We start from the raw sequence: 6754 nt of genomic DNA on the forward strand, positions 1-6754 counted from the left end.
TTCTTACTTATGGGCTTGAGTGTGATTTAGGGAGGAAACAGGGCCAGTCCTAAGCACCAACACAGGGGAGAATTTCTCCCAGAAGCGAGTGGGCAGAAAGGATGGAGGAGAAAGGAAAAACAAAAAGTGGGTAATGTAATGCCACATGATTTTTAATAGGCGTGAGCAGTGCAGTTTACATTCTGGAATGCAGTAAGGCAGAGCAGAGACCATTTATTTTCAAGTTACAATGGGATCTAGGAGCAATCATTCTGTCCAGTGACACGTCACACAGGATGTGCCCTTGGTTTTCTTGCAGCTGGACATTTCATTGTCATGTCCATTTTCTATCACATTGTGTGACTTGTTGTAGACCTTTCAGCATCCACTAGGACAAAGCATAATGTGATCCTGATGATACGTGTAAAACCATTAAGCCAGAAACTTAAGATAATGTAACAAGGGAAGGACATTAATAGGCCAGGTCGATTAAACAGCCTCCATTGACGCTAAGTGCAGTTGCAGGTGCTCATTTTCCATTACTTGGGTGGTGAATCTCCATCAGCTCTCTCGTTTCCGGATCGTTTCTTGTTCCGTGGATCTTTCTTCAGGGTTTAACATGGGCCACAACCTCCAAAGCGGGAAGAATAGCAATTCCTACCATATTTACTCCCATCCCCAAATGAGCCCCCATAACCAGCCCCATATCCACCTGTGTATCCACTACCATAAGCACCTCCAGAACCGGCTAAGCCACCAAATTTACCACCCGCATAGGCGCCCCCAGAGCCGTAGGGGACATTTGGTAGGGCGGTTCCCACGACGCTCTCTTGAGGGCAGGTGGCGAGAATGGGTCCTGGGAACCTCACGACCACCGGTGGTGGATAGACCACGACACTTGAGTCTCCGCACGATGTAACACAAGGCCCATTCCAGGCATCAACGTATGGTTGTGGGCAGATGTCGGGATAGCATTGTGGGCGTGGGCAGCACAGCTCTTTGCGAGAAGACATCGTTTAGGAATGAGGTATATCTGAAACACATAGAAGGAATTAGAGCATGCATCATTACACACAAATCATAGTGATGTGGGAAATTCATGTATATATCTTTCATATATATATATATATATATTCAGTTATGTATACTCTATTATTCTACAGATCTTCTCATTCAAATTCTCAGAATCAAGCCCCATTGACATTTATTAGTTTCCAGTGTCTTTTACTTGTACGTACAGCAGAAATTACCGTGCATCAGTTCCGATCAGCAGCCTGTTTCACCCAGTATTGTGTCTCTACTGGTGCATAGTATCACGTGCCTCTGATAACCATATGAGAAACCTGACATTGTCCATTATGGACACAACTGCACACGAGGAGAATTTTTTCCTATTGCACCTATTGTGCCAATGAAGGGCCCAGGCAAGGCTTTCATGGATTGCAAGGTGCCCCCTATCACTAAAGGAACAATTGGAGAAAATTGAGTTAGAAACTTACCCGGTTCACGAAGGGGATGAAGTCAAGAGAAGTGGATGGAACAACCTGCCATTCCAAGCTCTTTTATATGATTTCTTAGCCAATGGGAAGCAAAGGAAACATGCCAAGACTTAATCGTTAACCAAACAAAGTGTTTTCTTGCCTTGGTAATTGCTCTTGTTGTTGACATGTGTTTGGTGATGGTTAATCAATTACTCAATGCTCATATGATGACATGGACATTCCGCCCTGCTGTTAATTCATCCTAAATCTTTTTGGGCAAGAAACTTTCCTGGTATCATCCTACTAACAACCTTGGTATCCACATGGGAGTGAATCTACTTACGTTTCTATCTTTCTGTTTTGAATTATTTCACAGTAGGAGGGTGACTCAGGGGCGTGTCACTATTACATTGTGCTGTCCTGCCCAGGACTGCATGTTAGATCTTTAAACCCAAACTAGTATCTAATTGAAGGCTAGCTTCCTCAGGAAAACCGGGCGGTCTTTGTAAGGAAAGTGTTCAGTCTTGTATAAAGAATTTGAACTAAAATCTTGGACTTGTATCTCCATCCAGCACCTAAGAAGGCAATCGTTTTCTTCATGGACAATGCTCCTGACAAATAAAAGCCCGGGAGTGATGAGATGAAATGAGAGAAGGAAATAAATCCTTCTTAGTCATACGGAGATGGTTGGGGAATGAGCTTCTAGGGGAAAGTAGACGAATCCAGAAAATGATCTATGTTTGCAAAGGAAGCAAAGTCCTTCTTTTCCAAAAAACTACCCCACTATTGGCAGAACGGTTTTCAAAGTGATATCTGCACACTAAGCAGCCTTCTTTATGACCAGAGAAGTAAGAAGAACAGATTCTATGACGTTATCAAGGAAAAGGAGGGAGGTTTAGCGACAATGACCAAGACGTCTCTTGCTAAACAAGGTTTTAAAAAGTTCTTAGAGATTTTAGTGCCCAACTGGATAATCCCAAGCCCTGCTACAGGCTGGGGACCAACTGCATAAGTAGCAGTTTGGCAGAAAAGGACCTGGGGATTCCAGTGGATGAGAAGCTGAATATGACTCAACAGTTTGCCCTGGTAACCAAGAAGACTAATAGCATATCAGTGTGCATTAGTAGGGGCATTGCCAACTGACCTAGAGGAGTAATTATTTCTCTTTATTCGGCACTGGTGAGGCCACATCTGAAGTATTGCGTCCAGTTCTGGGTACTTCACTACACCAAGGATGTGGACACATTGGGGAGGGTCCAGCAGAGGGCAACCAAAATGATTCGGGGGCTGGAGCACGTAACTTAAGAGGCGAGGCTGAGGGACTTTTGCTTATTTAGTAAGCAGAAGAGAAAAGTGAGGGGGGATTTGATTGGAAACCCCCCTTCAGGTACTTGTAGGCTGCTAAGAGGATGGACAAAGGCTGTTCTCAGTGGTGGCGGATGGCAGAACAAAGAGCAACGGTCTCAAGTTGCCGTAGGGGAGGTTCAGGTTGGATATTAGGACAAACTAATCCCCTAGGAGGGTGGGAAGCTCTGGGCTGGGTTCCCTGGGAAGGGGGTGGAATCTCCATCCCTAGAGGTTTTTAAGTCTCGGCTTGACAAAGCCCTGGCTGGGATGATTGAGTTGGGATTGGTCCTGCTTTGGGCAGGGGGCCGGACTCAATGGCTCCTGAAGTCTCTTCCAGCTCTGGGATTCTATGCTTCTATTTACAGGGAGGGATGTAACCAAAATACCACTTTGGGTTTCATTCGACTGTAGCTTTACAAATGTCTAGGGCACACCAGGGCATTGAGCTCAAACTAGAATAAAAAACACCACGATGAAGCTGAGAGAACGGAATAACAGACAGAGACCTTAGAACTTAGAGAGAAGGTGATATTATGGTGAAGGCCATTGAGTGAGACACACAAAATCTATGTTTCTGCTTCCAATGCTCCTAGTCATTTGGGGCCAGATGTTCAGAAGAGCTCAGCTATCAGGCCTAGTTGGACATCAGCCTCTCCCCCCACAGGTCTAACCTATGTGACTTCAGCTAGGTGAATAGAAAAGACGCAGTTAACATACTTACTGGGTGCGTCTAGACTGGCAAGATTTTGTGCAAAAGATGTGCTTTTGCGCAAAAACTTGCCAGCTGTCTACACTGGTCTCTTGAATTTGCACAAGAGCACTGACGTTCTAATGTAAGAATTCAGCGCTTCTTGCGCAAATACTTTGATGCTCCTGCTCAGGGATAAGCCCTCTTGCACAAGAATACTTGTGCAAGAGGGCCAGTGTAGAAAGGCACCTTAATTTTTTGCACAAGAAAGCCCAATGGCTAAAATGGCCATCGGCTCTTTCTTGTGCAAAAGGGCATCTATACTGGGCAAGGATGCTTTTGCGCAAAAGCATCCGTGCCAATCTAGATGCTCTTTTGCGGAAATACTTTTAACGGAAAAACTTTTCCGTTAAAAGTATTTCCGCAAAATCATGCCAGTCTAGATGCAGCCACTGTGGTGTTTTCCACACAGTAGGGTGGGACGTGGCTCCTCTCCCGTTGACTCCAGAAGAGGAGCTGGAGTTGAAAGGAGAGGGTTTAGAGGTTGATGTATCACATCGAAGCAGACAGGATCAATCAATCACCAATGGATTGTTGCCATAGAGAATTCACCATCTAGTGTAGACAAGCCGCCAGTGTGTTTAACTGTGCCAAAAGCCTTTCTCCTTGTCTCTCTTCATCACCTCCCAGTAGGTAAACAAGATTGTGGAAAGGTGAGAATCAGGACCATCATTTCCTGTCTTCCTAGTTTAATCTTTTATGATGGAGACAGTTTTGCATGCTGAGTTTTCAAGCTGAACACTACACCAGGCCCTTAATGCATGGCTGTCATCCCAGAGACAATAGAGATCCAATTACAACTAACAAGACTGCCTGTAATTAGGTGTCCATGAGTTCCAGCCCCAGTCACTCCAGTGCAGCGGCCTTGGGCAATTGAATTAGGCAGAAAGCATCAGTCATCACTTTCGTAGGTAATACGATAATGATGGCCTTTTCAATGGGGATGCTGGGAGAATTCCTGGGTTCATAAAGAAGTATAAGGATAAATGGCTATGAAAGAATGAGGCGGCTGTTCTGCTAATGTCTGCAGCTGTAATTGAAGGATTAGAAACTAGAGGGAAGAAGAAAGAGGAATCAGGAATATTCTCTGTGGTGAGTTTTTTTGTTTCATTTAAATTGTCCTTTATTTTTTTCCTAGTTCAGGTGTAACACTACATTGTACTGTCTTTGCCTTTGCTGCTGCCTGACTGCATAATTCTTCTTCCAAATACACAGAGACAGCAACAAAGGAGAATGTAAGAGCGTAAGAACAGCCATGCAGGGTCAGACCAAAACTGAGGCTCTAAATAACTCTAGATCCTCCAGAAAATCTTTATTTCAATAGATGGCTTGAGGAATTTAAAGGCTTGGGTTTGTCCTGCCTCTGACACAAGACACGGGTTTGGATTCTGTTCTTTGCACTTGTAAAAATCCCATATAGCTCCTTTGTCATCCACAGAGAAAGTCCAGAATTCCATTACATTGAGATAAGAATTGATCCTTTCGTGTCTTCTACACTAGCTTGGTGTGCTCTTTGCTAGTTCTAAAGAGAGGTTACCGAGAACTGGGCATGTTTAATCTTGAGAAACCAAAACCCAAGGGAGGGACCTGACAATGGCCTTCATTTATATTCAGGGCCATTGTGGAGAGGACGGTGATCAGTTGTTCTCAATGGTCATTAAAATTATGACAGGGGGTAACAGACTGAATCTGCACGAAGGAAATACAAATTATCTACAAGCATTAACCTTCTAACTCTCAGGATAGTTAAGCATTGATTTTTGGCATTGAAGGGAAGTTATGGAATCCTGCTCACTTGAGTTTCCTAAGAACAAGTGAGACAAAAAACCCATAAGGAATGTTATAGGTGAACTTGGTCCTGCCTCAATGAAGTGAGAGGACCTCTTGAGGTTGTCTACAGCCTTACATTTACAGAAATCTGTAATTCTATAGAATGTTTACAGCAATGAGTATAGTCTTGTTTAAAGTCAGTGATGCATTCCCATTCTATCACGGACAAGTGTAGCTTTCACACCCGTACAGATGATATTCAACAGGTGAGAGATAACAGCTCTTCTGCACTGCAACTTGAGACCATTACTCTTTGCTCTCAGTTGGATATTAGGGAAAGCACTTTCCCTAGGAGGGTGGTGAAGCACTGCAATGGGTTACCTAGGGAGCTGGAGGAATCTCCATCCCTAGAGGTTTTTAATCCCCAGCTAGACAAATCCCTGACTGGGATGATTGAGTTGGGGCTGGTCCTGTGTCGGGCAGGGGGTTGGACTTGATGACTTCTAATGTTTCATGAAACCCTGAGATGTTGTGATTCTATGACATACACAGGTCTAGTGACCAATATACCAGATTCTCTTCTTACTTAGGGGCTTGAGTGTGATTCAGGGAGGAAATAGGACTGGTTCTAAGCACCAACTCAGGAGAATTTCTCGCAGAAGAATGTGGGCATAAAGGATGGAGGAAAAAGGAAACTCAAAAAGTGGGTAATGTAATGCCACATCACTTTTAATAGGCGTGAGCAGTGCAGTTTACATTCTGGAATGCAGTAAGGCAGAGCAAAGACCATTTATTTTCAAGTTACAATGGGAACTAGGAGCAATCATTCTGTCCAGTGACGCATCTCACACAGGATGTGCCCTTGGTTTTCTTGCAGCTGGACATTTCGTTGTCATGTCCATTTTCTATCACATTGTGTGACTTGTTGTAGACCTTTCAGCATCCATTAGGTCAAAGAGCACGGCGCTAAAGTGTAAAACTATTAAGCCATAAAGTTAAGATAACATGTAGCAAGGGAAGGACATTAATAAGCTTGGTCGATTAAACAGCCTCCATTGATGCTCTGTGCAGTTGCAGGTGCTCATTTGCCATTACTTGGGTGGTGAATCGCCTTCAGCTCTTTCATTTCCGGGTCGTTTCTTGTTCTGCGGATCTTTCTTCAGGGTTTAACATGGGCCACAACCTCCAAAGCGGGAAGAATAGCAATTCCTACCATATTTACTCCCATCCCCAAATGAGCCCCCATAACCAGCCCCATATCCACCTGTGTATCCTCTACCGTAAACACCTCCAGAACTGACTGAGCCACCAAATTTACCACCCGCATAGGCGCCCCCAGAGCCGTAGGGGACATTTGGTAGGGCAGTTCCCACGACGCTCTCTTGAGGGCAGGTGGCGAGAATGGGTCCTGGGAACCTCACGACCACCG

This window comes from Pelodiscus sinensis, chromosome 24 (assembly GCF_049634645.1).
Source record: "Pelodiscus sinensis isolate JC-2024 chromosome 24, ASM4963464v1, whole genome shotgun sequence".
Taxonomy (NCBI): Eukaryota; Metazoa; Chordata; order Testudines; family Trionychidae; genus Pelodiscus; species Pelodiscus sinensis.